This window comes from Elephas maximus, chromosome 13, assembly GCF_024166365.1.
Source record: "Elephas maximus indicus isolate mEleMax1 chromosome 13, mEleMax1 primary haplotype, whole genome shotgun sequence".
NCBI classification, from domain to species: Eukaryota; Metazoa; Chordata; class Mammalia; order Proboscidea; family Elephantidae; genus Elephas; species Elephas maximus.
The window spans coordinates 36893367-36916673 of NC_064831.1; the positions used below are offsets into that span (position 1 = coordinate 36893367).

General features: G+C 42.1%; 1 pseudogene; it reads left to right on the top strand.

Moving 5' to 3' along the window:
• The first annotated feature begins 14758 nt into the window (after nucleotides 1-14758).
• On the top strand, nucleotides 14759-15344 carry LOC126057329 (putative monooxygenase p33MONOX; annotated as a pseudogene).
• The last annotated feature ends 7963 nt before the right edge of the window (nucleotides 15345-23307 follow it).

Genomic DNA, 23307 nt, shown 5'->3' on the forward strand with positions numbered 1-23307 from the left:
TATATATATTTATATCTGTGTCTATATTAATATCTATCTGTTGTTAGGTATTGTCTAGTTGATTCCAACTCATAGCAACCCTATGTGTCAGAGTAAAGCTGCCCTAGAGGGTTTTCTAGGCTGTTCTCTTAATGGGAGCAGATCTCCAGGTCTCTCTCCTTCTGGGCCATTGTGTGGGTTTGAACTGCCAACCTTTCGATTAGCAGCTGAGCACTTAACTGTTGCTCCACCAGTGTTCCTTCACTAATCACGCCGCACACACATACACATACATACACAAACATGTAACTGTTTTTTAAATTTTTTCAAAACAAGTTTTAATCTAATTACCAGTGTCTGGTAAAATTGTCACGTTTGTCTTATGGCTCTGAATATTCCCCAAGACATTGTCACTTGTTTTATGGACCAAATTTGAGATATACTGTGTATGATAATTTCCTGAATGTCTTTCAGTCACCCATAAATATTTACTGTGTACATACTATGTGACTGGCACTGTACTAAGCACTTGGGATGCCATGGGGAACTAGACATGCTTACCCCTGCCTCTGCACCTTTACCTATACCAGGCCGTTGCATAGGATGGATCTATGTTCCCATCCCACCTCACTCTGCTCTCCCAGAGGTCGGAGAAGGTGTAAGCCAATTTCTCCCCTGGATAGCCACAGTGTCTTTCCCTCATATAATCAAGCAACAAATTGGCTGAGCCGGGAGGGATATTTGAGAAAAGGATGATTCTTATACCAGCTAGGCTGAATTTCCCAAATCAGTTGAGTGATCCCTATCCCTCTCAACACTTCCATAAATATGCAAGGTGGCAGGAGATCCATGTCATTCTCCTAGAGTGCACCCAAGTGCTTAACTCTTTGTGCCACCCAGGGACTACCAGTGGTTAGCATAGCCTATTGTAAATGGTTGGTTACATTTTAAGCTTGTATATTACCCACTGAACTAGATTTTAAAAGGCTGGGACTGTGTCTTATAGACTTGCTTTTGTCCATTACGCCTGGCACAGTGCCTCATAATAGCAAATGTTCAATATATGTTAGTTGTTGATAATGAAATTCTGGGAGGGAAATAAACAGTGAGCTTATTTTTTTTTTAATTCATTATTCTTCCATTTTATTTTGACTTTTCTTTCTGGTAGAAGGTTCTTGAGCCTGAAGTAATGTCAATAGCAAATGACACGATGACATCAACTGTAGGTTTTTGCTTTGGTTATGCTAAACTGAATGTACTTGAAAGTGAACACATATTTTCTATTGCTATGAGTAAGAAATTAAAAGTAGTTTTTATCATAATTATTGTACTGGAGGATCAAGAGGGCCGAGACAGTGTGGAATATGGGAAAAATCACTATACCAGGGGTCAGATTTTCTTCCCCAGATGTGTAGATTTGGTAGTCATTATATGAAATGCCCCTTGTGAAATGAAGAAGAGGCAGTAAAATATAGCACAATGATTTTTACAACTCTTTTCTAAAACCTTGGTAAGCTCTGTCGAAGTATAATATTGGGGGAAAGTTCACCACACCTATGAGATTTTTCATTCAACATCTTGACTTTTGTCTGAAAACTCTTCCTTCCTCCCCCAATCTGTGGTGCAGAATGAGGAACCATATTATGTCATTACCCCGCCCTCTGACTAATGAGACGCTTCTCAGAAATTCTTGGACTGACCACCAAGAAACAGAGCTGAGTCTTTCTCTAGTTAACACATCTGAAGCCAACACATCTAAAGCCATAAAGTAAAGCTCGTCAGCAGGGAGGTTCCTGGCAATGGAACAGGCCAGGCTACAGAGAGGCAGATAGACAAAGGAGCAGCTAAGTAGAGAGGAGCAAAAGAGGTGAGACACAGAGAGAGCCCCGATTCCTGTTTCAGACTCTTGCTGAGTCCCAGTCTCTCTACTGTTCTCTGTTCTGTGAGGAACCTCAGGATCTTTATAATAAATTCATCTTTTTTCTTAGCCCATATGCTAGGTTATGCAATGACATATGCTGTGAATTTTGTTCCCCAGAATCCTGTCAGTGCACATTTCTGGATTAGAGTTGACCAAAGAGAAACTTGCGTGAGATTTGGAAGGTGGAAGTGAAGCCGAGCCCATTACTCTCAGGAGGTCACCATGGTCGGATAGACAGACACAGAGGTGGAGGTGGATCCCAACTTATTCTTCCTTTCCTTCATCCTCCCGACTACTGGCTCTGCTCACCAAAAGTGGCTCAAGACTTCTACCCCTACCCTGCCCCCAACTGGCAGACCCACAAAGGTGGTAGCTACACAGAGGAAACATCTTCCCATAGACCTCTCCATGGGCTCCCCTTTCACAATACCACTGAGGCAGCTGTGTACACTTGGCTTCTCAGATTTCTCTGCAAGCTCTGACGTACCCATCCATGTCAATGCTTGTAGAGGATTAGTTAGTAACTCTGTCAAATCCTCTAACCTTCACTGCCTTAGCTTCTCCACATTTGTGTAAGGTCTAATTCCTATAATAAATCTCTTATTCCCGTAATACTCTAGTAGTTCTGCTTCATTGAATCCTGATGCTGCAGCTAGTTTGTGTTTCTGTCACTCACATATAAGCCCTAAACAATAGTGGTAATTTTTTCTAGATGTTTTGCATTCTTTAAACAGAAGGACACAAAATAAAATGGAAAGTATTGAGGCAACAGTTTTGAAAAAAATACATAGAGTTTTTGAAGCAGAAGAATTAAAGATTTCCTCACAGCATTCTTTTTTATGTAAAAAGAACGGGTTGCCTGGTAACTCTTGGAGATTTTATCAAAATTTTGCCCTGATATGTCCTGAACCTCTTGAGCCAAGTTGAGGAAGATAGTTGTGGCTTTTGCCTCTCGCAACAGTTAGGCAATAACACTTTGAAGAAGGTATATTAGGAAGACACCAGGGCCTGGGAGAAAGAGGAACTTGAAATTAGTGACATTGACCTCTATTGTATCAGTCAGTGTTTAATCAGAGAAGCGGAAACACACAGATTTGTTACAGAGATTTTTAAGTTATGCAATTGTGGGAGATGGTTAAGTGATTTATAAGGCTGTTGTCTTTGCATCTGATACTGGAACTTGAAGTCTAATCTCTCTAAGGCTTTGGATACCTTTCTCTACATTATACAAAGAAAGGTCTTCAGGCAAAGGAAGACTAACCACCTCAAGGACACTTGGAAGGTTGCTTCTCCTGGCAAAGAGGGCTCAGTGGAATTTAGGTGTTCTAGGTACCCAGCTTCTTTGGAATATGCCCATATGTCTCCATTCCAATTTTCTAAGGATGTGGTGGTCTGGGATAAGGAGTCCTAGTGGCACAATGGTTAAGTGCTTAGCTGCTAACTGAAAGGTTGAAGGCTCAAATCCACTAGCTGCTCCACTAGAGAAAAGACCTGGTGACCTGCTCAAGTAAAGAGTTTGCACTAGAAAACCTTATGGGGCAGTTCTAGTCTGTCCTATAGGGTCACCATGAGTTGGAATCAATTCGACAGGACACAGCAATGGTCTGGGGTATGTTGAAATAAACCTTCCACGGTGAAGGACAAGTTATTTTATCCAATCTGTATTAGTTTTCTATTGAGTAACAAATTACCAGGAACTTAGTGGCTTAAAACAACTCAAATTTATTATCTTATGGTTTCTGTAAGTCAGAAGTCCAGGCATAGCACGGCTGAATTCTTTGCTCAGGTATTCACTGGGCTGAATCAAGTTGTCAGCTATGGCTGAGGTTCTTATCTGGGCTTGGGGCCTTCATCCAAGGTCACTTGTCAGAATTTACTTCCATGTAGCTCTGGGACTTAGGTCCCTGTTTTCCTTCTAGCTGTTGGCCAGGGGCTGCCTTCAGCTTCTAGTGGCCACCTGAATGCAGCTCCTTGCCTTGTGGCACTCCCTAGGCAGTTTGCATGGGTGTGTGCTTACCTCCAAGCCACCTGGAGTACATGTCTCTGACTTTCTGTTCTGTGACCAGCTGGAGAAACTCTCTGCTTTTAAAGAGCTCACATGTTTTAGTCAAGCCCAGCCCAAGCCCATTGCCATCAAGTCGATTCTGACTCATAGTGACCCTACAGGACAGGGTAGAGCTGCCGCATAGGGCCTTCAAGGAGTGCCTGGTGGATTTGAACTGCTGACCGTTTGGTTAGCAGCTGTAGCTCTTAACCACTATGCCACCAGGGTTTCTATTTTAGTCAGACCTACCCAAATAATCTTTCTATCTTAAGGTCAACTGGTTTGAGAACTTAATTGCATCTTTAGAATCCCCTCACAGTAGTACCTATATTAATGATTGATTTAATAATTGGGAAAAGGTGTGTGCACATTAGAAATCAGGAACCTTGAGTTGCCATCTTAGAATTCTGCTTACCACGTGGCCCCTCCTTCAGAATCCTACTCCTTCACAATCCATTGTTGGGAATCCAACTTACATTGTAACTCAGTGGCAGGATTAGATTTTGTGTTTGGTTTTTAGAAATTTCAAAAGCAAGGTCGTCAGCCAAAGAAGCCTGCAGGTCTCTTATGCACATACAATTTCTAAAATCAGGTTTACTTACTGCCAGGCCTTGCTTAGATCCTTCCTTGCTGCTCTCCATATCAGCACCTCCCCCGCCAACCTGACTTGAACCACTGCCAACAGTTCAGCCTGGTGTTTCTATGTGGAGAAGTAATTCTCCAGTCCAAAAGGACAAAGAGTGATTCTTGGACTAGGCAAGCTTGTTGTAGTGGAATCCCCTTTGCTAGAGCTGCCCTGGCTGCCTTGTGTCTCTAGGTGGGGAAAGAAAATGCTCCCCCTAGTCAGTTATTGTCAGAGGGGCTCCCAGATGATTACCCTTTCAGATGCCACCAGATACTCCTGGTGTTTTCAGCAAAACTTGTATCCAGAGGAGGAATGAGCCTCCCTATGCTGCCTTCTGTTGCTAGGTTGGGGGTTGGAAGACACAGGGCTTGAGTCACCCTCTGCTGTTGGATGGGATGTTGTAGTTGTAAGACGTCCTGCCGCTGTCTTATTTCTTTAGGCTTGGAGTCCCTAACCAGTTTGCCTTCCTCCATAAAGAGTCCTCCTTTGATTGTGTCTTGTGATATTTCCAGGGTTTGTAGTTGTAACTAGTGGGAGAGAAGCAGGGAAAATTGAGCCTACATTATATTTCTGGGACTATGGTTTTAAACTTTTAATTTTAAAAGTTTATGGTTTTACTACATCATCCTGAGACCAGAAGAACTAGTTGGTGCCCGGCCACAATCGATGACTGCCCTGACAGGGAGCTCAGCAGAGGACCCCTGAGGGAGCAGGAGATCAGTGGGATGCAGACCCCAAATTCTCATAACAAGACCAAACTTAATGGTCTGACTGAGACTGGAGGAATCCCGGCGGCCATGCTCCCCAGACCTTCAGCTGACACAGGACAGGAACCATCCCCGAAGACAACTCATCAGAAATGAAAGGGACTGGTCAGCGGGTGGGAGAGAGATGCTGATGAAGAGTGAGCTAATTATATCAGGTGGACACTTGAGATTGTGTTGGCAACTCTTGCCTGGAGGGGGGATGGGAGGATAGAGAGAGAGGGAAGCCGGCAAAATTGTCAAGAAAGGAGAGACTGAAAGGGCTGACTCAAGACGGGGAGAGTAAGTGGGAGTAGGGAGTGAGATGTATGTAAACTTATATGTGACAGACTGATTGGATTTGTAAACGTTCACTTGAAGCTTAATAAAAGTTATTATAAAAAAAAAAAAAAAAAGTTTATGGTTTTAAATTTTTAATTTTAAACTTAAATCATGTGTATATGTATTACTTTGTCTTTCTTTTGATGCACACCAAGACGTTTGCTTTAAGTATGAATATGTTGGATGAATATGCATAGAACTTCTTGGATATATCACACTCACAATAGATTATCCACAATTGCTAAAAGTGCTTAGTCATTGTGTCTCAATCGGTTCTGAATATGTATGAAGAAGAGAAACGTTATTTCTTGGACACCTAAACCTCCAATAGTTGTGATATATGCTATGTTACCTTATCACTCTCTTTGGCCATGGGTCACTGGACAAGGGTGCATGCTGACAGATGATAGGCTGACCGGTGGCCTGTAAGTTCACTTGGTACAAAAAAAAAAAAAGTTCTGCCCAAACAGTGTGTATTAGTTAGGGTTCCTTTCTTGTAGGCATCGGATGGAGTCAGAGGCCAATAGCACAACAAGAAATCTATTGGAAGGATATATGAGTAGCTCATAACAGGCTGGGAGAAAGATATACAGGACTCATTTGGGGATGTAGGAGCCCTGGTGGTGCAGCGGTTAAAGCTTGACTGCTAACCAAAATGTCAGCAGTTCGAATCCACGAATCGCTACTTAGAAACCCTCTGGGGTAGTTCTACTCAGAACTGACTCGATGGCAAGGGGTTTTTTTTTGGTGGGGGGGTGGTTTGGGGGCCTAGAATAGGAACAATGAACAGTCTCCTTAGGGAGTCATCATAAGCATAAATGAGCAGCACTGTTTTAGGTCTTTGTGTCACTCTTCTCAAGGTCATGTTCCTGGGAACAAGGACGTGATTGACCTTCTTTGTTCCTACCCTTCTCCAGAGAAGGGCAGTGCACTCCGATTGTTGTACCAGGTCTGTCAACAATGGGAGAGGGCTAGTTTCTCAAGTCAAAATGTGAGATTCTTTCTAGAATAACCCATTGCCATTGAGTCAACTTCCAAGCTCTTAACCACTATGCCACCAGGGCTTCTTTCTAGAATAAGGGGGTATGTCTGTTGACCCCATCATTCATCTGTCAGTTTGTTATACTCTGGTGGCTTGGGTGTTGCTGCGATCCTGGAAGCTATGCCACCGGTATTTCAAATACAGGGCCACCCATGGTGAACAGGTTTCAGCGGAGTTTCCAGACTAAGACAGATTAGGAAGAAGGGCCTGGCAGTCTACTTCTGAAAAAATTGGCCAGTGAAAACCGTATGAATAGCAATAAAACATTGTCTAATATAGTGCTGGAAGATGAGCTCCTCAGGTTATAAATATATCCTTCCCCACATATTCATATATCCGTCCCCAGTCAAAATATGACCGGGGAAGAGCTGCATCCTCAAAATAGAGTCCATCTTAATGGCATTCAACCATTTCAGGAAGTAGCATATGATCAAGAACTGACAGTATTGAAGGAAAATTTCAAGCTGCCCTGAAGGGAATCACTAAAAACAAGTCTCCAGGAACTGATGGAATACCAATTGAGATGTTTCAACAAATAGATTCAGCACTGGAGGTGCTCACTTGTCTATGTCAAGAAATTTGGAAGACAGCCATCTGGCCAACTGACTGAAAGAGATCTATGCTTGTGCATAGATAAACCCATTGCCGTCAGGTCGATTCTGACTCATAGTGACCCAACAGGACAGAGCAGAATGGTCCCATAGGGTTTCCAAGGCTGTAATCTCTACAGAAGCAGAATGCCACATCTTTCTCCCAAGGAGCAGCTGGTGGATTTGAACCACCAACCTTTCAGTTAGCAGCCGAGTGCTTAACCACTGCACCACCAGGGCTCCTTTTGTGTATAGATAGGCAACTCAAATTTCATTAGTGGAACCACTTTTTTTTTTTTCAAACCCACATATGAGAAGGCAACATATGTAGGCTTTTTACAAAATATAAATAAATGAGCTGACTAGGCATGGTGTATGGGGAAATCCTACCACTTGAAGCCTACCCAGAGGTCAAGCAGAAAACAGGAGCACTCAGGGAAAGCCCAGGGCAGGGCCATTTGCCACTCTCCCCATGTGACAGCCCTTGTTGAGGTCCTCCCTCAGAATGCCCACACTCAGAAGGGTGTGTGGCTGGAGCAACTTCTAAAAGTTCTTTAAAGGCAATGAAAATCAACTGGGTAGAAGGAGTCAAGATCAGGAGGGAGAGGCAGACAGAGAAAGCAAGGACACACCTAGAGTGGCCAATGAAGGCTGAACTTGAATAAAGCAATTTTTTTTTTTATTAACTTTTATTGAGCTTCAAGTGAACGTTTACATATCAAGTCAGTCTGTCACATATAAGTTTATATACATCTTACTCCTTACTCCCACTTGCTCTCCCCCTAATGAGTCAGCCCTTCCAGTCTCTCCTTTTGTGAAAACTTTGGCAGCCTCCAACTCTCTCTATCCTCCCATCCCCCCTCCAGACAGTAGATGCCAACACAGTCTCAAGTGTCCACCTGATATAATTAGCTCACTCTTCATCAGCATCTCTCTCCCACCCACTGTCCAGTCCCTTTCATGTCTGATGAGTTGTCTTCGGGGATGGTTCCTGCCCTGTGCCAACAGAAGGTTTGGGGACCATGACTGCCGGGATTCCTTTAGTCACAGCCAGACCATTAAGTATGGTCTTTTTATGAGAATTTGGGGTCTGCATCCCACTGATCTCCTGCTCCCTCAGGGGTTCTCTATTGTGCTCCCTGTGAGGGCAGTCATCGATTGTGGCCGGGCACCAACTAGTTCTTCTGGTCTCAGGATAATGTAGGTCTCTGGTTCATGTGGCCCTCTCTGTCTCTTGGGCTCTTAGTTATCGTGTGACCTTGGTGTTCCTCATTCTCCTTTGCTCCAGGTGGGTTGAGACCAATTGATGCATCTTAGATGGCCGCTTGTTTGCTTTTAAGACCCCAGACGCCACATTTCAAAGTGGGATGCAGAATGATTTCATAATAGAATTATTTTGCCAATTGACTTAGAAGTCCCCTTAAACCATGGTTCCCAAACCCCTGCCCTTGCTCCGCTGACCTTTGAAGTATTCATTTTATCCCGGAAACTTCTTTGCTTTTGGTCCAGTCCAGTCCAGTTGAGCTGACCTTCCATATATTGAATGTTGTCCTTCCCTTCACCTAAAGCAGTTCTTATCAGCTAATTAATCAGTGAAAAACCCTCTCCCTCCCTCCCTCCCCCCCCATAACCACAAAAGTATGCGATCTTCTCAGTTTATACTATTTCTCAAGATCTTATAATAGTGGTCTTATACAATATTTGTCCTTTTGCCTCTGACTAATTTCGCTCAGCATAATGCCTTCCAGGTTCCTCCATGTTATGAAATGTTTCACAGATTCGTCACTGTTCTTTATGGATGCGTAGTATTCCATTGTGTGAATATACCACAATCTATTTACCCATTCATCCTTAAATGGACACCTTGGTTGCTTCCAGCTTTTTGCTATTGTAAACAGAGCTGCAATAAACATGGGTGTGCATATATCTGTTTGTGTGAAGGCTCTTGTTTCTCTAGGGTATATTCCGAGGAGTGGGATTTCTGGGTTGTATGGTAGTTCTATCTCTAACTGTTTAAGATAACGCCAGATAGATTTCCAAAGTGGTTGTACCATTTTACATTCCCACCAGCAGTGTATAAGAGTTCCAGTCTCTCCGCAGCCTCTCCAACACTTATTATTTTGTGTTTTTGGTGAAGTCTTTAGATGAGCATAGGTGTTTGATTTTTAGGAGCTCCCAATTATCGGGTTTCTCTTCGTCATTTTTGGTAATGTTTTGTATTCTGTTTATGCCTTGTATTAGGGCTCCTAGGGTTGTCCCTATTTTTTCTTCCATGATCTTTATGGTCTTAGTCTTTATGTTTAGGTCTTTGATCCACTTGGAGTTAGTTTTTGTGCATGGTGTGAGGTATGGGTCCTGTTTCATTTTTTTGCAAATGAATATCCAGTTATGCCAGCACCATTTGTTAAAAAGACTATCTTTTCCCCAATTAACTGACACTGGGCCTTTGCCAAATATCAGCTGCTCATATGTGGATGGATTTATATCTGGGTTCTCAATTCTGTTTCATTGGTCTATGTGCCTGTTGTTGTACCAGTACCAGGCTGTATTATACTACTGTGGCTGTATAATAGCTTCTGAAATCAGGTAGAGTGAGGCCTCCCACTTTCTTATTTTTCAGTAATGTTTTGCTTATCCGAGGCTTCTTTCTCTTCCATATGAAATTGGTGATTTGTTTCTCTATCACCTTAAAAAATGACATTGGAATTTGGATTGGAAGTGCATTGTATGTATAGATGGCTTTTGGTAGAATAGACATTTTTACTATGTTAAGTCTTCCTATCCATGAGCAAGGTATGTTTTTCCACTTAAGTATGTCCTTTTTAATTTCTTGTAGTACAGCTTTGTAGTTTTCTTTGTTAAGATTTATTCCTAAGTATTTTATCTTCTTGGGGGCTACTGCGAATGGTATTGATTTGGTTATTTCCTCTTCGATGTTCTTTTTGTTGATGTAGAGGAATCCAAGTGATTTTTGTATGTTTATTTTATAACCTGAGACTCTGCCAAACTCTTCTATTAGTTTCAGTAGTTTTCTGGAGGATTCCTTAGGATTTTCTGTGTATAAGATCATGTCATCTGCAAATAGAGATAATTTTATTTCCTCCTTGCCAATCCGGATGCCTTTTATTTCTTTGTCTAGCATAATTGCCCTGGCTAGGACTTCTAACACGATGTTGAATAAGAGCGGTGATAAAGGGCATCCTTGTCTGGTTCCCGTTCTCAAGGGAAATGCTTTCAGGCTCTCTCCATTTAGAGTGATGTTGGCTGTTGGCTTTGCATAGATGCCCTTTATTATGTTGAGGAATTTTCCTTCAATTCCTATTTTGCTGAGAGTTTTTATCATAAATGGATGTTGGACTTTGTCAAATGCCTTTTCTGCATCAATTGATAAGATCATGTGATTTTTGTCTTTTGTTTTATTTATGTGGTGGATTACACTAGTGGTTTTTCTGATATTAAACCAGCCTTGCATACCTGGTATAAATCCCACTTGATCGTGGTGAATTATTTTTTTGATATGTTGTTGAATTCTATTGGCTAGAATTTTGTTGAGGATTTTTGCATCTATGTTCATGAGGGATATAGGTCTGTAATTTTCTTTTTTTGTAATGTCTTTACCTGGTTTTGGTATTAGGGAGATGGTGGCTTCATAGAATGAGTTGGGTAGTATTCCGTCATTTTCTATGCTTTGAAATATCTTCAGTAGTAGAGGTGTTAACTCTTCTCTGAAAGTTTGGTAGAACTCTGCAGTGAAGCCATCTGGGCCAGGGCTTTTTTTTGTTGGGAGTTTTTTGATTTCCGTTTCAATCTCTTTTTTTGTTATGGGTCTATTTAGTTGTTCTACTTCTGAATGTGTTAGTTTAGGTAGGTAGTGTTTTTCCAGGAATTCATCCATTTCTTCTAGGTTTGCAAATTTGTTAGAGTACAATTTTTTGTAATAATCTGATTTGATTCTTTTAATTTCAGTTGGTTCTGTTGTGATGTGGTCCTTCTAGTTTCTTATTCGGGTTATTTGTTTCCTTTCCTGTATTTCTTTAGTCAGTCTAGACAATGGTTTATCAATTTTGTAAATTTTTTCAAAGAATCAGCTTTTGGCTTTGTTAATTCTTTCAATTGTTTTTCTGTTCTCTAATTCATTTTTATAATTCACTTAGTTCAGCTCTAATTTTTATTATGTGTTTTCTTCTGGTGCCTGATGGATTCTTTTGTTGCTCACTTTCTATTTGTTCAAGTTGTAGGAACAGTTCTCTGATTTTGGCTCTTTCTTCTTTTTGTATGTGTGCATTTATTGATATAAATTGGCCTCTGAGAACTGCTTTTGCTGTGTCCCAGAGGTTTTGATAGGAAGTATTTTCATTCTCGTTGCATTCTATGAATTTCCTTATTCCCTCCTTGATGTCTTCTATAACCCAGTTTTTTTCAGGAGGGTATTGTTCAGTTTCCAAGTATTTGATTTCTTTTCCCTAGTTTTTCTGTTATTGATTTCTAGTTTTATTGCCTTGTGGTCTGAGAAGATGCTTTGTAATATTTCGATGTTTTGGACTCTGCAAAGGTTTGTTTTATGACCTAATATGTGGTCTATTCTAGAGAACGTTCCATGTGCGCTAGAAAAAAAAGTATACTTTGCAGCAGTTGGGTGGAGGGTTCTGTATAAGTCAATGAGGTCAAGTGGGTTGATTGTTGTAAGTAGGTCTTCTGTGTCTCTATTGAGCTTCTTACTGGATGTCCTGTCCTTCTCCGAAAGTGGTGTGTTGAAGTCTCCTACTGTAAATGTGGAGGTGTCTATCTCACTTTTCAGTTCTGTTAAAATTTGATTTATGTATCTTGCAGCCTTGTCATTGGGTGCATAAATATTTAATATGGTTATGTCTTCCTGATCGATTGTCCATTTTATCATTATGTAGTGTGCTTCTTTATCCTTTGTGGTGGATTTAAGTCTAAAGTCTATTTTGTCAGAAATTAATATTGCTACTCCTCTTCTTTTTTGCTTATTGTTTGCTTGATATATTTTTTTCCATCCTTTGAGTTTTAGTTTGTTTGTGTCTCTAAGTCTAAGGTGTGTCTCTTGTAGGCAGCATATAGACGGATCGTGTTTCTTTATCCAGTCCGAGACTCTCTGTCTCTTTATTGGTGCATTTAGTCCATTTACATTCAGCGTAATTATAGATAAATAAGTGTTTAGTGTTGTCATTTTGATACCTTTTTATGTGTGTTGTTGACAATTTCATTTTTCCACATACTTTTTTGTGCTGAGACGTTTTTCTTAGTAAATTGTGAGATCCTCATTTTCGTAGTGTTTGACTTTATGTTTGTTGAGTTGTTACGTTTTTCTTGGCTTTTATCTTGAGTTATGGAGTTGTTATACCTCTTTGTGGTTACCTTATTATTTACCCCTATTTTTCTAAGTAAAAACCTAACTTGTATTGTTCTATATCGCCTTGTATCACTCTCCATATGGCAGTTCTATGCCTCCTGTATTTAGTCCCTCTTTTTGATTATTCTGATCTTTTACGTATTGACTTCAGTGATTCCCTGTTACGAGCGTTTTTTTTTTTTTTTAAATTAATCTTAATTTGTTTTTGTGATTTCCCTATTTGAGTTGATATCAGGATATTCTGTTTTGTGACCTTGTGTTGTGCTAGTATCTGATATTATTGGTTTTCTGACCAAACAATTTCCTTTAGTATTTCTTGTAGCTTTGGTTTGGTTTTTGCAAATTCTCTAAACTTGTGTTTATCGGTAAATATCTTAATTTCGCCTTCATATTTCAGAGAGAGTTTTGCTGGATATATGATCCTTGGCTGGCAGTTTTTCTCCTTCAGTGCTCTGTATATGTTGTCCCATTCCCTCCTTGCCTGCATGGTTTCTGCTGAGTAGTCTGAACTTATTCTTATTGATTCTCCCTTGAAGGAAACCTTTCTTTTCTCCCTGGCTGCTTTTAAAATTTTCTGTTTATCTTTGGTTTTGGCGAGTTTGATGATAATATGTCTTGGTGTTTTTCTTTTTGGATCAATCTTAAATGGGGTTCGATGAGCATCTTGGATAGATATCCTTTCGTCTTTCATGATGTCAGGGAAGTTTTCTGTCAGGAGATCTTCAACTATTTTCTCTGTGTTTTCTGTCCTCCCTCCCTGTTCTGGGACTCCAATCACCCGCAAGTTATTCTTTTTGGTAGAGTCCCACATGATTCTTAGGGTTTCTTCATTTTTTTAAATTCTTTTATCTGATTTTTTTTCAGCTATGTTGGTGTTAATTCCCTGGTCCTCCAGATGTCCCAGTCTGCATTCTAATTGCTCGAGTCTGCTCCTCTGACTTCCTATTGCGTTGTCTAATTCTGTAATTTTATTGTTAATCTTTTGGATTTCTACATGCTGTCTCTCTATGGATTCTTGCAGCTTATTAATTTTTCCACTATGTTCTTGAATAATCTTTCTGAGTTCTTCAACTGTTTTATCAGTGTGTTCTTTGGCTTTTTCTGCAGTTTGCCTTGTTTCGTTTCTGATGTCTTGAAGCATTCTGTAAATTAGTTTTTTATATTCTGTATCTGATAATTCCAGGATTGTATCTTCATTTGGGAAAGATTTTGATTCTTTTGTTTGGGGGGTTGGAGAAGCTGTCATGGTCTGCTTCTTTATGTGGTTTGATATGGACTGTTGTCTCCGAGCCATCACTGGGAAACTAGTTTTTCCAGGAAATCTGCTAAAAAAAAAATGCAGTCAGATCCCTATCAGAATTGCCTCTGGATTATAACTGCCACCTTGTTCCCTGTAAGGATGAAAGTCTGAGATTTGGATCATATATGCTTGGCTGTAGCTGGTTCTCTGTTTTTAGTCCAATTAGGGGTGGATTTTTGGTTCCTGGGTTTTTTGTGGTTCCTTCTCCCAGGCCGGAAGAGTGGGTTAGGAAAAGACCAAAAGAAAAATAAAAGGCAGGGGGGGAAGCAAAGCCGCCGCGGAGCCGGAGCCGTTCTCCCTCTGGCTCAGGAAATTCCAATGTTCATGAAGCCGCCTGACTGGGACGCTGGCTCCAGGCTCCGAAAACAATCGCTGCTTCCCCGTATTTGTTCGTTTTCCATCTCTAAATCTGTGTTTGTTGTTCAGGGTTCGTAGATGGTTATGTATGTGATCGATTCACTTGTTTTTCCGAGTCTTTGTTGCAAGAGGGATCCGAGGTAGCATCCACCTAGTCCGCCATCTTGGCCCCGCCCCCCTAAAGCAATTTTTAATGTTGTGTCTGCTGTTGGCACAGGCGGGACATGTCCGAATCAAATGCTAGTAAAATTAGGTATATAAAACTTTTTTGGGAGCCAGTGGTTGTGGGTCGTGTCCCCAGTGCTTGCCTTGTTGTCCCCATTGGCTCAGCGCCTTCCGTGCCATGGCTTGGGTCTGACTGCGCCAAGCACCTGGGGAAGACCTCCTTGAGCCTCTTTAGCACCTAGATCCCAGTCTTTCCATGGCTTGGAGACACCGGAAGTGCCTGCTCTTGAGCCTGGTGGGCCTGTAGGCATAATGTCACGGCCTATCGGGATGAACCAACAGGCATTCAGCTGTGAGAAAGCCCTTGAAGGCCCCACGCCAATGATTCCTCCTCTATCAGACATGGGCATCATTCCCCAGAGCACAAGTATAAGCGCCTCTTGAAGGTGGAGGAAGGAGAAGCCAGTGTATCCTCCCCTGTCATGACCCTGTCATCAGCCACCGACAGTATGGCAAAGTCCTGGTGGCAAAGGCTAGAGACACCCATGTCATCATGAATTCCCTGATCAAAGATAGACCAGAAGAGCATTCAGTATTTTGAGCAATAGGCAGGGCTGAGACAGGATGGCTACATCCCACAACAGTCTTACCACCAAGCAGACCAAGTACCTTAGAGTGAAAGAAACGTTCCACAAACTGAAGCTGCAGAGTAGAAAGAGAACAAGAGATGAGAAATAGCCCATGTCAGCCCCATCCACCCCAAGCAGCACCCTCCTACTCTCCCCCTAAGCGGAAACCTAGAGGCTAGATCACTTCTGGCTCTTAAACAGCCTTGTTACCATTTGTCGTTGTTAGCCCCTGACTCATGGTGATCCTATGCATAAAAGAACAAATGCTGCCTGGTCCTATGCCATGCCCGCAATTGGCTGCCTATCAGACTGTTGTGATCCACAGGGTTTTCACTGGCTGATTTCACAAGTAAATCACCAGACTATTCTTCCCGGTCAGTCTCAGCCTGGAAGCTCCACTGAAATCCGTCCAGCATCATATCAACATGCAAGCCTCTACTGCCAGGTGGGTGGTGGCTGTGTATGAGGTGCATTGGTGGGCAATCTAACCTATAGAGTAGATCTGTGCTCCATAAGGTTTTCAGTGGCTGACTTCCAGAAGTAGACTGCCAGGCTTTTCCTCCGAAGTGCCTTTGGATGGACTCAAACTTCCAACCTTTTGGTTAGCAGCTGAGAATGCTAACCATTTGCACCACCCCAAAACGACCCTCGTACCTTTATATACATACATGACTTACTGAGGAAAGGGAATAGGGAAACTGCCTTTTTATTTCTCCCACATGTACATATCCAGTCGTGGTCTTGAATGCTGTCTCAAATACCTGCTGTTTTTTATTTGAATATTATCTTATCTACATGAGGAGCTGGCCTTTCCATAGACAGACCCTGGAGTCTAGAATTATCAGAACAATTACTTTTTTTTGTATCTTCTATTATGCTTGTATTTCTTGTTTTGATACTAAAAATCTTCATTACTTTCTCAAAAACCAAAAAAAAAAAAAAAAAAAAACTTTTTTGGCAACAAGTGATAGAAATCTAATGCTGTTTCCTTAAAGAAAAAAAAAAAAGAGAGAGAGATTTCGATGATACAGGTGGAAAGCTTGGAAGTTCAGCTAGCTTCAGATATGGCCAGACCCAGGGTTCAAATGATTTCGCTAGGACTCTGCTTCTCTCATCGTAGTCACTCTCTTTCCTAGCCCTCATCTCACCCTTTGATCTTTAACCCTTAGTCCTTAATTTCTAACCCTTAGCTCCTACTATGAACACTAATTGTAGCAGGAAGAAATGCTTCCTGTTATTTCCCAGGAAAAATTCCATGGAGAGTGATTGGCTTCAGCCACATGCTTATTCCAGAGCCACTCCACTGTAAGAGGGAATTGGGCCAGGTCTGGGCTATGTGCCCATTTCTTTGGCTGGGGTATAGGGGTGGGGTGTTGTGTGTGGGCACATGGGACAGGGTCAGCCCCACCTGTACTGCATGAAATGAGATCTCTGTAGGAAAGACAGATGCTGTTACTGGAGGAAGGAGGAAGGTCGATGATGAGCAGGCAGAAACAACAGATGCCGTGATCATGGTCTTAGGAGCTGGTGAAGGTCGGGGGTGGGGAGGGTGGAGAGGAGAATGCCTCACCTACAGATTTAAGTTGCTTTTGCGTAGCAAGTGGGAAAATATACACAATTCTGGATCATTCAGCAAATCTCCTTAGGGCATAGTTTTAGAGAAATGATAATACCCTAAAAGAGTTATTTTCCTCATCTTCTTACAGTTTCTAGTCCCTGGTGCCATTTCTCCCATTACTCTGGTTCAGGAAAGGAGCTGTCTTTATCCTTTCTTCTCTATGACCCCCCAGTGACACAGAGTTGACAGCTCCTCCTTGGTAATGGGGAGCCCTGGTGGCGCAGTGAGTGGTTCAGAGCTAACCATAAAGGTCAGTAGTTTGAATCCACCAGGCGCTCCTTGGAAGCCCTATGGGGCAGTTCTACTCTGTCCTATAGGGTCGCTATGAGTCAGAATTGACTTGATGGCAACGGATTTGGTTTTTTTCTTTCTTTGTAATGTGATCGACACCTTCCTGTCAGTTATTTTTGGTCAGATCTTTATTACTGTCAGGAGCCCTGATGGTACAGTGGTTAAGAACTACTGCTGCTAACCAAAAGGTCAGCAGTTCTAATCCATTAGCCACTCCTTGGAAACCCTATGGGGCAGTTCTACTCTGTCCTATAGGGTCATTATGAGTTGGAATTGACCCAACAGCAATGAGTGTTTTTTTTTTGGTAGACTGTCAGAAAGTCTGTTAGCCAATCTCTGCTACAAGCCATCCTGTCTGCACTGCCAGAATGAATCTGATGCAACCTTATTTTGATCATGTCAATTTTCTCCTTTTAACAACCTTCATTTGTTCCACATCACTATTTGGGTAAACTCCATACTTGTTACCTGGCCTTCCCAGGTGTCTTAATTACCTGGTGCTACCATAACAAAGAATACCTCATGTGGGTGGCTTTAAAGAACAGAAATTTATTTTCTCAAAGCTCTAGAAGGTAAAAGACCAAGTCAGGGTCTTGTCTGTGTTGATTCCTCCTGTGGGCCTCTCTTCTAGTTCCTGGTGGCTCCCACAGTCCCTGTTGTTGCTTTGCTTATAGAAGGGTCCTCACAGCCATCTGTCTTCCTGCTCTTTGTCTTTTTGTCCATTCTGTTCTTTTATAACTCAGAAATGATTAGGTTTAGGACTCACCCTACTCTGGTATGACCCCATTAACATAACAAAAGAAAACCCCTATTTCCAAACAGGGTTGGGGGAGGGGCTGTGACTTCAACACATATTTTGGGACATAATTCTGTCCATAACACCAGGCCTCCACAATATGGTCTTGTCCCTACAGGAGTCCTGCCCTCAAGCCCGTGTGCCTGTTTACAATCACAGTACACATACACTGTCCAGCTTCTGCACTGTGCTCATGCCATCCTTCTCCCCGAGAACTCTCTTCCCTCGTCTTGAAGTTTCATCTAATCCACTTAGACTCTTCCTGGTCCATCGTTACCTCTCTTCTGATTCCTGCAGGATCCCTGGGCTACCTATTATACACTTCCATCTGCTCTGCAGTGTTGCTCATTATCTTTTTGTGTATAAATGTTATGTGTTCTAAATTCACTTTAAAGCCCTGGTGAGAAACAGTCATGTTTTAACCTCCTTCGTATACTCTGTGGGATTCAGGGAACCAGGGTGTTGTAGGATGCAGAGTGGAGGCCTTGGAGCCAAATGGTATTTTCCATATAGATCACTATGGGTTGGAATCGACTCAATGGCAATTTTTTTTTTTTTTTTTCAGTGGCCTTGGACAACCTCTCAGAGTCAATTTCTACATTTGCGGTATAAAGATAACAATCCCTACCATACAGGGTGGCTGAAAGGATTAGCCAAGATACATGTAAAGGGACTCTCAGCAGCTGGTGCAGGACAGGAACATAATGATTGGCAGTCAGAGGCAGTGTAGGATAAGGGAAAGAAGACCCCACCATCCATCTCTGTGCCCATCAGCAATAACATACTCCCTGCATCTCTGAAAACAAGAGTTCAATTAAACATTTATTTTAGTTTGAGTTTTCAGAAGCAGATTCTGAGACAAGAATTTAAGTGTAAAAATTTGTTTCAGAGATGATTCCAAGAAGTAAAGTTAGGGGAGTGGGAAGGTGAGATAGGGAAGGGAAGGACGCAAGTGTAGGGTACATTGATGCGCAGGTTACCACTGTGGGCAACTGGGTTCCCAGTGGACTTGGGAATGTCTGGAAGACTCTGTAGAACACGTGCAGAATTACCATAGATATCCAGGAAGTTGGTGCTTTTTTCCACTATTACAGGTTGAATCATGTCTCCCCAAAGATATGTTAAAGTCCTCCATCTGATAACTGTGAACAAGACCTTGTTTTGGAAATAAGGTCTTTGAAGATGTCATCAGTTAACAGGACATCATACTGGAGTAGAGTGGGCCCTAACCTAATCTAACTGGTGTCCTTATAAAAACAAGGGAAGAGACACAGAAGACACACAGGGAAGAACACCACAGGACCACTGAGGTAGAGATTGGAGTGATGCCATATTAAGGAATGCTGGAAGAGGCCAGGAAGGATCTTCCCCTAGAGGCTGATGGACACTTTGATTTTGGACTTCTAGCTTTCAGAAATGTGAGGCAATACATTTCTTCTGTTTTAAGCAACCCAGTTTGGAATACCTTTTTAAGGCTGCCCTAAGACACTAACACACCCACCAAATTCCACCCGCCATTCATTGAGGGCTGCTCCCAGAGGCATTAACCCTTCTGGCCTGCCCCTCCCTATGCTGGAGTTCTGCAGCCAGAGAAAGCTCTCTGGCAGAGAAATTCAGGGTAGGCTTGCCAGATTTAGCAAATAAAAATATAAGGTCTCCAGTTAAATTTAAATTTCAGATAAACAACAAATACTTTTTGGTGTAAGTATGTTCTGAATATTGTATGGAACATACTTGTTCTAAAAATCATTCTTTGTTTATCTGAAATTCAAATATCAAATTCAACTGAGCCTTCTGTGTTTTATCTGGCAACCCTAATTCAGGGGCTTGCCCAGAGCAAAAGAGAGAAGCAGGATGTCTGCATTTGTTGAGAACCTACCATGTGCTAGGAATGCTGTGTATTGCAGGAGTATAGAAATAATGAATAAATCTCAGCCTCTGCTTTGCTTACTTCTCAGTGTTGTAATTAGGCTCAAACGAAGGATATGTGTAGAAATGTTTTGAGCATTTAAAAAATGCTATACAAAGAAATGATACACATTCATTCATTTTTTATCTATTTCCTAAAACTCCCAGAATAGTCTGGGGTACATAGTAGCTGCTCAACAAATATTCCCTAAATCAAACAGAGTTATTATTTTAGGCAATTATTATTTTAGGCAATAAATATTTCTTTGTTCATTGATTGATGTTATGAGGTTTAAGCAGGGCTATTATAACATCGGGAGCCCTGGTGGTACAGTGGCTAAGCGCTTGAACCCACCAGCTAGTCTGGGAGAGAAGAATGTGGCAGTCTGCTTCTGTAAAGATTTACAGCCTGGGAAACCCTATGCGGCAGTTCTACGCTGTCCTATAGGGTCACTGTGAGCTGGGATCAACTTGATGGCAACAGATTGGGTTTTTGGGTTTTGCCTCACATCAGGCCGTTAGTATTACAATGAATATATCACATATTAACCGAGGGGAAGTTTTTTCTCTAAGCATTTTTTGACAGAATTAATTAAAAAAAATAATAATAATTTGGCATTTTAAAATATTTGGCTATGAGTAACTCATCTAATTTATAATTAGCCTTAATTTCTTTTTAAAATAATTTACTTACTTTGTTGTTGTTTTTGTTGAGGATATACACAGCAAAACATACACCTACTCAACAGTTTCTACATGTACAATTCGGTGACATTGATTACATTCTTTGAGTTGTATGACCATTCTCACCCTCTTTTTCTGAGTTTTTCCTCTCTCATTAACATGAATTCACTGCCAGCTAAGGTTCCTATCTAATCTTCTGAGTTGCTGTTGTCACTTTGATCCCATAAAGATAGTTCTTAAAAGAGCAATGCTCAAGGTAGACATTTTTTACTAGTAAGCTAAACTATTGTTTGGCTTAAGAAGATTTCAGGGGATATTTCTGGTTTAAGTTTTAAAGATTACCTCAGGGCAATAGTTTCAGGGGTTCATTCAACGTTCTTTGCTCCAGAAAGTCTGGAGTCCATGAGAAATTGAAATTCGGTTTTACATTTTCCACCTTTTGGTCAGGATTCTGCTGTAGAATCTTTGATTAAAGTGTTGAGCAGCGGTAGCTGGCCATCATCCAGTCCTTCTGGTCTCCTGGCAAAGGAGGTAGCTGTTCACTGAGGCAATTAGCCATACCTTCCATTTCCTCCTCCTGTTCTTGATTCTCCTTCTTCTTCTATTGCTCCATAGCCCTGATTTCTTAATTCAGAGGTACGAGTGTCCATGAACTTAGATGAAAAAAAAATCTTTGGTTAACTTCAAACTGAAATTTGGCATTTCTTCAATTATTAATATAGTCTACAAATCGTATTAATGTTAACGATATCTCTCTCACCAAGAGAAATCACAGATATATTAATATTACATTACAGGGTTACAGATATCTCAAAATACCATTTACACTCATTGCTACTTTGAAATTATAGTAGTTATTAGATCTGTTCCTAGATCTTGCTATTGAATACATTAATGAACCAGTATGTATTTTACAAATTACTTTTTAAAAAATATTTTAAAATTGTATTTTAAAATAATTGGTTTCCTTTGTAATGCATTTAAAAACATTTTTTTTTTCCTCAAAAGAGCTCCTGTGAGGAACATCACCCCCGATGATATCCTCTCTCAGAGACTGCTGAGGGTGCCCAGGCCAATGCCACCCATCCAGAGCATCCCCACTACCCCTGAGGCTGGCTGAGCCAAGGAGAAGGTCCTAGACCCAACTGGAAGTGGCCAGGGTCCCCAGGAGCTGAGACCCGGTGCCCAGGAGGTGCGGATTTTTCCACGATACCTGCACTGCAGTGATGAGAAGATGCCGAAGTCTCTGGAGGGCATTGTGATCCCGCCCATTTCCAAGGCCGGGCTGCCTGCTGGGACCTCCTCTGGTGAGCCCTACTCCCTTCCCAAACCCTTAGGATATCCTCACAGGTCTGAGGGCCCCACGCACACGAGCTAAGGCTTTCAACCCCAGTGGTCAGAGATCGGTCTGCGGCCGGTCAGAAGCCTGCTCTGTCTTCATCTCAGTCTGTACCTACACTGAAAGCCATCTCCTTTAGCCACGTCAAAGAAGCCCACCCTTTGCAAAAAGATGAGGACCGGAAGGAGAGCAGCACCAAGATCCAAGTCGCCATCTCTGACTCTGCCCAGGAGAAGATGCAGCTGAAGCAGATGAAGGAGATGGAGTGGTTTTGGAGGGAGAAAGAGCCAGAGCAGGAGAGGGAGCTCACTGCCCGAAGCCTGGGCTCCTGGAGAGTTTTGATGAAGGCCTCTTTCCTCTCTGTGACCCTGTCTGTGCCTACTGGGCTGAGCCCACACGGAAACAACATCGGCATCATCCCCAGGAAGCTGGCCAACTGGTCCTCACTTCCCAGCATCCCCATCAGCAAGCAGGACCCCAGCTTTGCCCGCTGTGCTTTAGGTGGGGTCCAGACCCGACTGGCTAGGGCAAGTGTCCCCTCCCTGTGCTGTGCCTCAGGATGCTTAGGGGATGTCAAAGTGACCTTGGCTGCTCTGGTTCTGCCTGTTGCTCATGTTAGACTAGGGGGCAACCTGCGGTGGTGGTCGTCTTTTGAGAGAGAAAAACAGTACCTGGAACTCATAAGCATCTATAGATTGGGCTGTGGACCCAGGACATGACAACTGTGATGGATGGCTAGGCAGGTGTGTCCACCTGTGTGACATGTCCTAGATGAGTCTCAAGCACATCAGGACCAAAAGATGCTGGAAAACAGCCTCTGAGGAAGTAGCTGGAAACTCTAGCAGGAGAGTATTTGGGGGAGATGTTGGTTTCCTGCCTGCTGCATCATAAAATGTCAGGGCCGGGCAGTGCTGCTTACAAACAGGGATCAGAGGAGCCCAAAGGTTCTACGGAGGATGGTGTCAGAGGTGAGGCCCTGTCCCCATTTTTCCAGAGGAACTTCTATTTTACCAAAGCTTTTTGTATACTGGGTGTTCATGTGAGATTCCACTTGAATAGATTTTGATACTAAAAAAATTCGAAAACAAACAACAAAAAAACCAATAACAACAGCAACAACCACAAAAAACACTATTTTTGAAAAGAGTTCCAGAACTTTCACCAGACTTCCAAGGGATCTACGGCATCAACGTGGTGGCAAAGAACTCCTGTGACTGTGTCCTGAGTAAAACAGCCCAGGTGTGAGGGTCGTATGAGGGTCGGTGCTGAGTCTTGTGTATTGCTTCTTTGTTCTTTTCTGGAAATTAATGTGGACTTAGCAGGTTCGGAAGAGTATAACTGCATACAGAAGCAAGAGAAAATTCAGAGTATGTCCACACTTTTGGTACATCGAAAAAATTCCTGGATATAGAGTCAAAAAACCCTCAGTTTAATCCAGGGTTTTTTTACTGTTGTTGCGATAGGTGCATTTGTTCATGGAGTCTGCAGATATTTATAGAGAGCCCTGGTGGTGCAGTGGTTAAACACGTAGCTGCTAACCCAAAGGTCGGCAGTTGGAAC